Consider the following 13027-nt stretch of genomic DNA (forward strand, 5'->3'; position numbering starts at 1 on the left):
TGCGATTCATTTGCCACTCTCTGGAAGGAGCAACTGGTTTTAGCATGGGTACCCTGCTCATCTCAAAGATCAGGGAGGAGTACCCAGACAGGATGATGCTGACATTCTCTGAGAAGTTTTCCCCTCACCAGAGGTTTCTGATACACTATGGTGGAGCAGCACACTATCTGTCCATCAGCTTGTTGAGACTTGAGAACGCTATTGAGTGCATGGTCATAATGAGTATGTCTGGCACTTGCATTCAGCTACACTGACGATACTGCTGAATAAATGATCTATCTATACGTTTGTCTGTAAAATACATGTATGGTCTACAGTACGTGTTGATATGGATACGGTGTTCTTCATGAATCATGCTGTTCTACCTCGTTTCATGTATGTGTTTCTATATGCATGATTCTGACTCTACTTTGTTTCTTTCCTTCTGCAGTTGGTGATCTGAACCATCTTATTTCTGCAACCATGAGTGGTGTCACCTGCTGCCAGCTCTTCCCGGCCGGAACAGCTTAACTCTGGCCTCCGGAAGCTTTGCAGACACCTTGATTCAATTCCGTTCCCGCGTCTCCATCTCTTCATGGTCGGCTAGCTTAGGCTGAGTTTAGTTTCAAACTTTTTCTTCAAACTTCAAACTTTTTCATCACATCAAAACTTTCCTACACACACAAACTTTTAACTTTTCCATCACATCGTTTTAATTTCAATCAAACTTTCAATTTTGACGTGAACTAAACACACTGTCACACCCTGAAAATTCAAAATATATAAATTGTTGTTTAAATGGAATTTCTAGAATTTATTTTAAAAGTCTTGAAAAGAAAATCTAAGTTTAATTAATAAATTCCAATATAAAAAGTGGCCAGATAAAATTTCATTAAATACTTTGCTTAATTCTATAATTCCTAGATTTTTCTGGGATTTATTTGAGCTAAGGAAGTATTTTTAATAAATGGAATTGCATTTAAGAAATAATTTAAATTGAAAAGGTTTTAAAAAGTCTTCTTTTGGCTTTGGGCCGAAAGTCGGCCCAAAACCCCTCTTCTCTCTCTCTTTCCTTCGGCCCAGTCCGGCCCAGTCCGCAGCCGCCCGCGCGCGCGCGCGTTCGGACGCTGACAGGTGGGTCCCACCTGTCAGATCCTTCGTCCTCCTTCGGCTGCCGTCGCCCGCAAACCCTAGCGCCGCCGCCGCCGTTTCCCTTCCAAATCCGGCCGTCTCTTTCCTTCTCCGGTCGAATTGGTTGAGGGGAAACAATCTCCGGGATCTCCTCTACCTTTTCTCCTTTGGAATCGTCGGTTGAATCGCTTTGGAAAGCTTTGAATCGAGTTCGATTCGGTTTGGTTTTCTTCCTCTCCAAGCCGCAAGTTTCCTTCGCCGTTGCCGTCGCCGTGGGCCTCCGCCGTCGCCTCCGAGCCCCTTTAAAAGGATCCCCGTGTTCTTCTCTTTCCGCCGCCACCCTCGCCTTCGCCTCTCGTCGCCGGAGTAGCCCTAGCACCGTGTGCCCTAGCTTCGCCGTCGCCGCCGCCGCTTCAGCCGTGCGCCGCCGTCGTTCCAGCCGTCGCCGCCACTCGGGAAGACCGCCGTCGTCATCGCCAAGTCGCCGCCGTCCTCGTCCGCCCCTTCGCTGCCGTCGGAGACCGCCGAAGCATCGTCGCCGTCGTCAAGCCGAAGACCGCCGCCGTTTCAACCTCGTCGCTGTCGCCGTCCGTTGGTCCTCCGCCGTCGCTTTGGTCGCCGGTGAGTTCGCCGTGCCGTCCGCTACCCGTTGGTGTCCTCCGTTTGCGTCCTAGTGCCGCCGTTCGCCGGCGAGAGTCCGCCGCCCGAGCCGTCTTCTTTGCCGAGCTGCCGCCGCCGTCGGTGACGTCATCGCTGGCGTCATCAAGCCCCTCTCCCGTGAGCCGCCGTGGACTCGTTCGATCTCGGCCGTCCGATTTGGATCGGATCAATCTCGGCCGTCCGTTCGCGTGAACCGTCGCCCGTGCGCCCGGTCCACCAAACCCTAGCCCGCTGACGCAATAAACCCTCTTTTCCTTTTCAAAAATAATTCATTATTGCGTCATAATTCAATTTAAACCGATTTAAGTGTTTTAATCCGGTTTAATCTTTAAAAATTCATAACTAATTCATCTTAGCTCCGATTTAGTTGGTTCAAGTCTCTAAATTTTTCTAAAATTGAGATCTACACATTAAAAATATCCACATGTACTGTTCATGCTTGTTTATGTGCTGTTTTGGTGATTTTGCTTCTTTTTGCTTAGATTCCGTCGTTTCCGGAGAGTCCGTTTTCGCCGGAGAAGAGTTTGAAGAGTTCCAAGGCCAGCAAGGCAAGTCACACAGATCCCAAACAACCCTTTGAGCATGTTGATCCTATTTAAAGCTATTGTTTCTATTCAACTATTGCATCTATTTTCGAATGTCATTGGGTGGAATTAACCTATTGATTGCTATGGCCCTTTCGTACTTGATTACCTTATTCCTTGATACCTTGGGTTATATTAATTTGACTAGTTGAGCTTTATTTATATTGGTTCAACTAGATATTAGATACAATTGCTTAGCCCTGCTTAGAAACATTAGTACACTTATGGGATAACTAATGATTCACTATTATTTCATGATGGCTTATTGATAGTTCACGATGGTCGATCGTGATTAGTTAATTAATTAATGTGCCAACTAAAACCTGGTAATGGTGGGTTGTGAGCACATGGTTTTGATGGTCGTGCTCATGGCAATTAAGGACCGGTTCACGAGTTTCGGTTGTGAAACATTTATCGTGCCAACCACAAGCCAGCATGGGCAACGGCTTTATCTTTTGTATAGCATGGTTCATTGCGGGGCACCAGACTGAGAAGTGGCGGAGATAAGCCCACGGGGGTCGCTGGGGAGTCCATGCCTTGTTTATGAGGGGGTGATTATGATCCAGGAAGGTGCGCTGCAGTGGATTGTGTTATGCGAGGGGTATTGTCACAACTCCTTTCCGAGATACCGTGGTGGTATTGAGGCACATGGTGACATGATGTGGGGTTGTGTCTTGTGGGTACAGTGGTACACCTCTGATCAGAGTAAAACTATTCGAATAGCCGTGCCCGCGGTTATGGGCGGGTCTAACAATGTCTTTCGTGATTAGTCTCACACCTCTCATCATAGTAAAAGATGCTATAACTGGTAATAATTTGATTAGCTCCTGGTTTGGAATGGTACATTCCTGGTTTGGAGATAGAACTGTGCAGCCGGGGTGGTTGTTCAGAATGGTTGGGCCTATACAATAGGGCATGTTGTATAGCGTTGGCTTAATATTGTTTAATTACTTAACTGTTTTATCAAATTCTCAAATGTTTGCTAAATGCTGCTTTTGCAAAAGAAACCCTATTATGCCATCCTTTGTTATCCTGTGCACTTGCATATTTGCTGCGTGGCTTGCTGAGTATGTCATATACTCACCTTGCAATCATTCATCAGAGGAAGAGTTCTACAATGAGGCTGATGGTGTGGAGGATTAGGTGTAGCCTTGGTCAAGCTGCCTGTGGAGTGGAGCCGTCTGCGCCGTTTATTTATTTTCCGCTGCTTAGAACTTTATTGATTGAGAGGAACTATCTACCTCTGTAATGACATTTTATTCGCTTATTAATTAGAGTAATATTTGTACTCTATTATCAATTTGTTATTGTGTGCCTCGGCTGATTCCTGGACGAGGGTTCACACACATGTAAGCGTTTGGAATTTTGGATAGAAATTCCGGGCGTGACAAGTTGGTATCAGAGCATCTTTGACCCTAGGTTATGCCAAATGGTTACCCATAGAAGCCCTCTGAAAAATATTGGAAAAGTAGAACTGTTCTCCTCCCTTTCTCTTTTAATTAAACCAAACTAATGGCACATGCACTTCTTAAATCTCTTTTAATGGTTCTCATTCGAAAATTTATTCCAGTATTATTAGTACTGTACATCCATTACTGTACTAATGGCTCATTTTTCAGCAAAAGTTTTACAATACTGTTTTATTTAATCTTGCTGCAATAAAATAAATTTAGTATGTTGATTTTATAACTTTCTTTTGAAACCAGTTATTCAAAATTACAAAATTTGTGACCTCATTTCCAACTGTTTTAACTTATCTTGCAAAGCTTGGTTTACTTTATTTACTTCCCTTCTACTTTGATTTCTAAACTTTATTCAAATTAATCCAAAAACTTGTGCTATTAATTGGATAAAGGTCTTAACTCCCTCCTTTCACTTGTCTTTAGATGCCGCGTTACAAGCCTGAGTACCTGTTTGGTGTTGAGGGTTTTGTCCAGGAGTTGCGTACGATGTCCTTTGTCATTGGATTTGGGACTGCCCCTTTTTATGCCCAGATTCGTCATGATCGTCATGAAGAGAAGTGCCGAGTCAAAGTCACCTTGAACAGCAATAGTGAAGAGGTCCCCTCAGTGATGTTTGAAGCTGGAGGAAGAAACTACATCCATGCATGTCAGGAAGTGGCAAGGATCGCCACAGGAGAACTCCGTGATAGCTACAGTGATCAGTTGGCCGACACTGAGTATCGCTATCATCCTCGCCAACCTCAGGGAAGTGACCGTGGCAGTTACCTTGAGACTGAAGGAATTGAGAATGATGTTACCACAAGACATTTGGTTGAGATGTTGTGGGCTATGGATGAAAGTCGTGCGGAGACTGTGTTAGCAGCTCAAGATCGTGAAGATCGGAATCGTGGTAAGATTTGCAAGTTAGAAGACAAGGTGGATCGCTTGGAGAAGGAATTAGCCGCATTGAAGGGAGAAGCACCGCCGCAGAAGGCCAGGATTCGTCTCACCGCAAGGAAGAGAGCTTTGTTTGTCCCTCGTTATCAATTGGCGCCAAAGATCCGCGTGGTGGAGAAAGAAGTTGCCCCAGCAAATCCTCCCGTCATCATCATAAGTAGTGATGAAGAAGAAGAACCCAAGCGCAACAATTCCAAGTTTGAGTGGGTAGCTATCAAAGATGAGGAAGATGAGCCGAACGAGCCTTCGATCGATCTCCTATGCTCGGAAGAACTAGAGTGACTTGTTAAGTCGTTGTCTTAGATCGTTGTGTTAGTTTGCTTGTTTTAAGTTTGTTCGTGTGTGTGGGTCTTGCATGTGATTTACATCAGTGGTGGGATGTAATTGCATGTGTTTGTTTGCTTCTGAGTGTTAGGAAGTTGGTGAGTTTAGTGGTGTGAGAGTCTTCAGTTTGTAATAATGAAACTCAGTTAAGATCAATAAAAGTTAAAGTAATTCTCTGTCCTAAGTAGTTTCCCCCGTTTTCTCTTCTTATCCTGCCCATGCCAGATGGTGAACACTCGTAGCAATGGGAATGGTCCCAACAACCCCAATAGCAACAACAATGGAGAGAATCCCACTCTGGCCCAAGTTCTTGCTCAACAGACACAGCTTATGAACATGATGATGCAGCAATTTCAGAATCAGCAAAACCAAGGGAATAATCATGCACCTCCACAGAACAAGTTAGCAGAATTTCTTCGTGTGAGGCCGCCTGTTTTCTCTAGTACCACTAATCCTGTTGAAGCTAGTGATTGGCTGCATGCCATAGAGAAGAAGTTGGATTTACTTCAGTGTACTGATCAGGAGAAGGTCTCATTTGCATCACATCAGTTGCATGGCCCTGCCTCTGAATGGTGGGATCACTTCCGCCTTAACAGGACTACTGCTGAACCTATCACTTGGCTTGAATTCACCGCTGCTTTCCGGAAGACGCATATACCATCGGGAGTAGTGTCTCTCAAGAAGAAGGAGTTCAGGTCGCTTTCCCAGGGATCTCGCTCTGTTACGGAGTATCTGCACGAGTTCAATCGTCTTGCTCGTTATGCTCCGGAAGATGTGCGCAATGATGAAGAGCGCCAGGAGAAGTTTTTGGGAGGACTTAATGATGAGCTTTCTTACCTACTCATGGTTGGAGATTATCCTGATTTCCAGAAATTAGTGGATAAGGCCATTCGTCAGGAGGACAAGTACAATCGCATGGAGCAGAAGAAACGTCGGATTGCTCAATTCAAGACACAACAGGGAAATAATCAGAAGCCGCGTCTTACTTTAGGACCCCAGCCCATGCCACAGGGAGGTTCTTCGTCTGTTGTTCGTCCGCAACGTCAGTTCTTCAACAACAATGCTGGCAACAACATCCGTAATCAAGCTCCACGTCCTGTTGCAGTTCCAGCACAGCAACAGCCTGCCAAGAGGGAGCAAGGCAACAAGCCCGTGGTGTGTTTCAACTGTGGAGATCCAGGACATTATGCTGACAAGTGTCCGAAGCCCCGACGCGTGAAGGTTGTTCCTGCTCAGAATAACTCTGCTGTACCAGCATCAAAGGCCCGTGTCAATCATGTTGCTGCTGCAGAAGCTCAAGATGCTCCAGATGTGATTTTGGGTACGTTCCTTGTTAACTCAGTTCCTGCAACAGTACTTTTCGATTCTGGTGCTACACATTCATTCTTATCTATGAGTTTTGCGGGAAATCATGGGATGGAAGTAGAAGATCTTAGACGTCCTTTGATGGTTAGTACCCCAAGTAATCAAGCACTCTCTTTGCAACGTAGCCCCTCTGTCAGAATAGAAATTCAAGGAGTACCATTTCTGGCCAATCTTATCTTGTTAGAATCCAAAGACCTTGATGTCATCCTAGGGATGGACTGGTTAGCCAGACATAAAGGTGTGATAGACTGTGCCAACAGAAAAGTAACTCTCAACAGCTATGATGGTCGAGTTGTAACTGTTCATGCATTGTCATCTGAGTCTTTAAGGTCAAGACTGAACCAGATAACTTTGGAAGAGATTCCTATAGTCCGGGAGTATCCTGATGTGTTCCCAGATGATTTACCTGGTATGCCGCCTAAAAGGGATATAGAGTTCAGAATAGATTTGGTACCTGGAACAACTCCGATCCATAAGAGACCTTATCGAATGGCAGCCAATGAGTTGGCAGAAGTTAAGAGGCAAGTAGATGAATTGCTACAGAAAGGATACATCAGACCGAGTTCATCACCATGGGGAGCTCCGGTTATTTTTGTGGAAAAGAAAGACCATACTCAGAGAATGTGTGTGGACTATCGTGCACTAAACGATGTGACTATTAAGAATAAGTATCCATTACCCAGGATTGATGATTTGTTTGATCAGCTTAAAGGAGCCACTGTTTTCTCCAAGATAGATCTTCGATCAGGGTATCATCAGTTGAGAATCAAAGAGGAAGATATACCTAAGACAGCTTTTACCACTAGGTATGGGTTGTTCGAATGTACTGTTATGTCTTTTGGACTTACCAATGCCCCTGCTTTCTTCATGAACTTGATGAATAAGGTGTTTATGGAATACTTAGACAAGTTCGTGGTGGTCTTTATAGATGATATTCCTATCTACTCTCGAATCAAAGAAGAGCATGAGGAACATCTTCGCCTTGCATTGGAGAAGCTACGAGAACATCAACTGTATGCTAAGTTTAGCAAGTGTGAATTTTGGTTGTCTGAAGTGAAATTCCTTGGTCACGTCATCTCAGCCGGAGGAGTTGCCGTCGATCCTAGTAACGTGGAATCCGTAACCAATTGGAAGCAACCAAAGACAGTTTCAGAGATTCGCAGTTTCCTAGGCCTTGCAGGATATTATCGGAGGTTTATAGAGAATTTTTCCAAGATTGCTAAGCCCATGACACGACTGCTTCAGAAAGATGTGAAGTACAAGTGGTCGGAAGAATGTGAACAGAGTTTTCAAGAGTTGAAAAGTCGCTTAATATCAGCTCCTATTTTGATTTTGCCTGATCCAAAGAAGGGTTTTCAAGTGTATTGTGATGCATCCAAACTTGGGTTAGGTTGTGTTCTGATGCAAGATGGGAAGGTGGTTGCCTATGCCTCTCGACAGTTACGTCCGCATGAGAAGAACTACCCTACTCATGATATTGAGTTAGCTGCAGTCGTTCATGCGTTGAAGATTTGGCGTCATTATCTTTTCGGTACTCGTACAGAAGTGTACACCGATCACAAGAGTTTAAAGTATATCTTTACTCAGCCGGATCTGAACATGAGACAACGGAGATGGTTGGAATTAATTAAGGATTATGACATGGGAATTCATTATCATCCGGGAAAGGCTAATGTTGTAGCAGACGCTCTTAGCAGAAAAGGCTATTGCAATGCTACAGAAGGACGACAGTTGCCATTGGAATTATGCAAGGAATTTGAAAGATTAAATTTGGGAATTGTCGGTAGAGGTTTCGTTGCAGCCTTAGAAGCGAAGCCCACTCTAATTGATCAAGTTAGAGAAGCCCAAATTAATGATCCTGATATTCAAGAGATCAAGAAGAATATGAGAAGAGGAAAAGCTATTGGTTTCTTGGAGGATGAGCACGGAACTGTATGGTTGGGTGAGAGAATCTGTGTCCCCGACAACAAAGATTTAAAGGATGCAATTCTGAAAGAAGCTCATGATACTTTATACTCCATTCACCCTGGTAGTACTAAGATGTACCAGGATCTTAAGGAAAGATTTTGGTGGCAAGTATGAAGCGTGAAATCGCAGAATACGTAGCAGTATGTGATGTTTGTCAGCGAGTCAAGGCAGAACATCAGAAACCCGCCGGTTTGTTGCAACCTTTGAAGATTCCTGAATGGAAATGGGAAGAAATTGGTATGGATTTTATTACTGGTTTACCCAGAACATCATCAGGCCATGACTCTATTTGGGTGATAGTCGACAGACTTACCAAAGTGGCTCATTTTATTCCGGTAAAGACAACTTATTCCGGAAGTCGCTTAGCAGAATTGTATATGGCAAGGATTGTGTGTTTGCATGGCGTCCCTAAGAAAATAGTGTCTGATCGAGGCAGTCAGTTTACTTCAAACTTTTGGAAGAAACTTCAGGAAGAGATGGGTTCTAAGCTGAACTTTAGTACTGCTTATCATCCGCAGACAGACGGACAAACCGAAAGGGTGAATCAAATTTTGGAAGACATGTTGAGAGCTTGTGCTCTAGATTTCGGTGGAAGTTGGGATAAGAATCTACCTTATGCAGAATTTTCGTACAACAACAGTTATCAAGCTAGTCTTCAGATGGCTCCTTACGAAGCACTGTATGGTCGGAAGTGCCGCACTCCGCTTTTGTGGGATCAAACGGGAGAACGTCAGGTTTTCGGGACGGATATCCTAAGGGAAGCGGAAGAAAAGGTAAAGATCATTCAAGAAAGATTGCGTGTGGCTCAGTCTCGTCATAAGAGTTATGCCGACAATCGCCGCAGAGATTTGAGTTTTGAAGAGGGAGATTATGTGTATCTTCGTGTCACGCCTTTACGAGGAGTTCATCGTTTTCATACCAAGGGAAAATTGGCACCGCGTTTTGTGGGACCTTATAAGATTGTCAGTAGAAGAGGAGAGGTCGCTTATCAGTTGGAGTTACCTCAATCTTTGGCAGGAGTACATAATGTGTTCCATGTGTCGCAATTGAAAAAGTGTTTAAGGGTACCTACCGAAGAAGCTAATATTGAGCAGATAGAAGTCCAAGAGGATTTGACCTATGTGGAGAAACCGATCCGTATCTTGGAAACAAGTGAGAGAAGAACCAGGAATCGAGTTATCCGATTTTGCAAAGTCCAGTGGAGTAATCACTCGGAAGAAGAATCAACTTGGGAACGAGAAGATGAATTGAAGTCAGCTCATCCGCACCTGTTTGCCAGTTCTTCCGAATCTCGAGGACGAGATTCTGTTTAAGGGGGGTAGGTTTGTCACACCCTGAAAATTCAAAATATATAAATTGTTGTTTAAATGGAATTTCTAGAATTTATTTTAAAAGTCTTGAAAAGAAAATCTAAGTTTAATTAATAAATTCCAATATAAAAAGTGGCCAGATAAAATTTCATTAAATACTTTGCTTAATTCTATAATTCCTAGATTTTTCTGGGATTTATTTGAGCTAAGGAAGTATTTTTAATAAATGGAATTGCATTTAAGAAATAATTTAAATTGAAAAGGTTTTAAAAAGTCTTCTTTTGGCTTTGGGCCGAAAGTCGGCCCAAAACCCCTCTTCTCTCTCTCTTTCCTTCGGCCCAGTCCGGCCCAGTCCGCAGCCGCCCGCGCGCGCGCGCGTTCGGACGCTGACAGGTGGGTCCCACCTGTCAGATCCTTCGTCCTCCTTCGGCTGCCGTCGCCCGCAAACCCTAGCGCCGCCGCCGCCGTTTCCCTTCCAAATCCGGCCGTCTCTTTCCTTCTCCGGTCGAATTGGTTGAGGGGAAACAATCTCCGGGATCTCCTCTACCTTTTCTCCTTTGGAATCGTCGGTTGAATCGCTTTGGAAAGCTTTGAATCGAGTTCGATTCGGTTTGGTTTTCTTCCTCTCCAAGCCACAAGTTTCCTTCGCCGTTGCCGTCGCCGTGGGCCTCCGCCGTCGCCTCCGAGCCCCTTTAAAAGGATCCCCGTGTTCTTCTCTTTCCGCCGCCACCCTCGCCTTCGCCTCTCGTCGCCGGAGTAGCCCTAGCACCGTGTGCCCTAGCTTCGCCGTCGCCGCCGCCGCTTCAGCCGTGCGCCGCCGTCGTTCCAGCCGTCGCCGCCACTCGGGAAGACCGCCGTCGTCATCGCCAAGTCGCCGCCGTCCTCGTCCGCCCCTTCGCTGCCGTCGGAGACCGCCGAAGCATCGTCGCCGTCGTCAAGCCGAAGACCGCCGCCGTTTCAACCTCGTCGCTGTCGCCGTCCGTTGGTCCTCCGCCGTCGCTTTGGTCGCCGGTGAGTTCGCCGTGCCGTCCGCTACCCGTTGGTGTCCTCCGTTTGCGTCCTAGTGCCGCCGTTCGCCGGCGAGAGTCCGCCGCCCGAGCCGTCTTCTTTGCCGAGCTGCCGCCGCCGTCGGTGACGTCATCGCTGGCGTCATCAAGCCCCTCTCCCGTGAGCCGCCGTGGACTCGTTCGATCTCGGCCGTCCGATTTGGATCGGATCAATCTCGGCCGTCCGTTCGCGTGAACCGTCGCCCGTGCGCCCGGTCCACCAAACCCTAGCCCGCTGACGCAATAAACCCTCTTTTCCTTTTCAAAAATAATTCATTATTGCGTCATAATTCAATTTAAACCGATTTAAGTGTTTTAATCCGGTTTAATCTTTAAAAATTCATAACTAATTCATCTTAGCTCCGATTTAGTTGGTTCAAGTCTCTAAATTTTTCTAAAATTGAGATCTACACATTAAAAATATCCACATGTACTGTTCATGCTTGTTTATGTGCTGTTTTGGTGATTTTGCTTCTTTTTGCTTAGATTCCGTCGTTTCCGGAGAGTCCGTTTTCGCCGGAGAAGAGTTTGAAGAGTTCCAAGGCCAGCAAGGCAAGTCACACAGATCCCAAACAACCCTTTGAGCATGTTGATCCTATTTAAAGCTATTGTTTCTATTCAACTATTGCATCTATTTTCGAATGTCATTGGGTGGAATTAACCTATTGATTGCTATGGCCCTTTCGTACTTGATTACCTTATTCCTTGATACCTTGGGTTATATTAATTTGACTAGTTGAGCTTTATTTATATTGGTTCAACTAGATATTAGATACAATTGCTTAGCCCTGCTTAGAAACATTAGTACACTTATGGGATAACTAATGATTCACTATTATTTCATGATGGCTTATTGATAGTTCACGATGGTCGATCGTGATTAGTTAATTAATTAATGTGCCAACTAAAACCTGGTAATGGTGGGTTGTGAGCACATGGTTTTGATGGTCGTGCTCATGGCAATTAAGGACCGGTTCACGAGTTTCGGTTGTGAAACATTTATCGTGCCAACCACAAGCCAGCATGGGCAACGGCTTTATCTTTTGTATAGCATGGTTCATTGCGGGGCACCAGACTGAGAAGTGGCGGAGATAAGCCCACGGGGGTCGCTGGGGAGTCCATGCCTTGTTTATGAGGGGGTGATTATGATCCAGGAAGGTGCGCTGCAGTGGATTGTGTTATGCGAGGGGTATTGTCACAACTCCTTTCCGAGATACCGTGGTGGTATTGAGGCACATGGTGACATGATGTGGGGTTGTGTCTTGTGGGTACAGTGGTACACCTCTGATCAGAGTAAAACTATTCGAATAGCCGTGCCCGCGGTTATGGGCGGGTCTAACAATGTCTTTCGTGATTAGTCTCACACCTCTCATCATAGTAAAAGATGCTATAACTGGTAATAATTTGATTAGCTCCTGGTTTGGAATGGTACATTCCTGGTTTGGAGATAGAACTGTGCAGCCGGGGTGGTTGTTCAGAATGGTTGGGCCTATACAATAGGGCATGTTGTATAGCGTTGGCTTAATATTGTTTAATTACTTAACTGTTTTATCAAATTCTCAAATGTTTGCTAAATGCTGCTTTTGCAAAAGAAACCCTATTATGCCATCCTTTGTTATCCTGTGCACTTGCATATTTGCTGCGTGGCTTGCTGAGTATGTCATATACTCACCTTGCAATCATTCATCAGAGGAAGAGTTCTACAATGAGGCTGATGGTGTGGAGGATTAGGTGTAGCCTTGGTCAAGCTGCCTGTGGAGTGGAGCCGTCTGCGCCGTTTATTTATTTTCCGCTGCTTAGAACTTTATTGATTGAGAGGAACTATCTACCTCTGTAATGACATTTTATTCGCTTATTAATTAGAGTAATATTTGTACTCTATTATCAATTTGTTATTGTGTGCCTCGGCTGATTCCTGGACGAGGGTTCACACACATGTAAGCGTTTGGAATTTTGGATAGAAATTCCGGGCGTGACACACACCCTAAGGGGACCCAGCAGTACCGCGCCCTCACGGTTCCCAAGCTAACCCAGCAGATGTGGGACTCCAAGAACATCATTTGTGCCACCTACCTCAGGCTGCTGCCTCACGTACGGCTAAGGTGTACGTGGCTAGCCCGTAAAATTTACTTATAGGCTAAAATAAGCCGTGAATCCGCTTATTTTGATCTATAAGTGGTTCGTGGTTGACCCACTTACACCCCTTCGTACGACCTCAGCCATATGTTCTGTGGGAAGATGATGAGCACCAAGGAGGTTAA

The 13027-nt window shown here is 45.1% G+C and overlaps 1 pseudogene; it reads left to right on the plus strand.

Annotated features, from left to right (window-relative positions):
* The first annotated feature begins 11 nt into the window (after positions 1 to 11).
* Positions 12 to 13027, plus strand: LOC136356895 (tubulin beta-1 chain-like; annotated as a pseudogene).

The sequence above is a fragment of the Oryza sativa genome, chromosome 6, assembly GCF_034140825.1.
Source record: "Oryza sativa Japonica Group chromosome 6, ASM3414082v1".
NCBI lineage: Eukaryota > Viridiplantae > Streptophyta > Magnoliopsida > Poales > Poaceae > Oryza > Oryza sativa.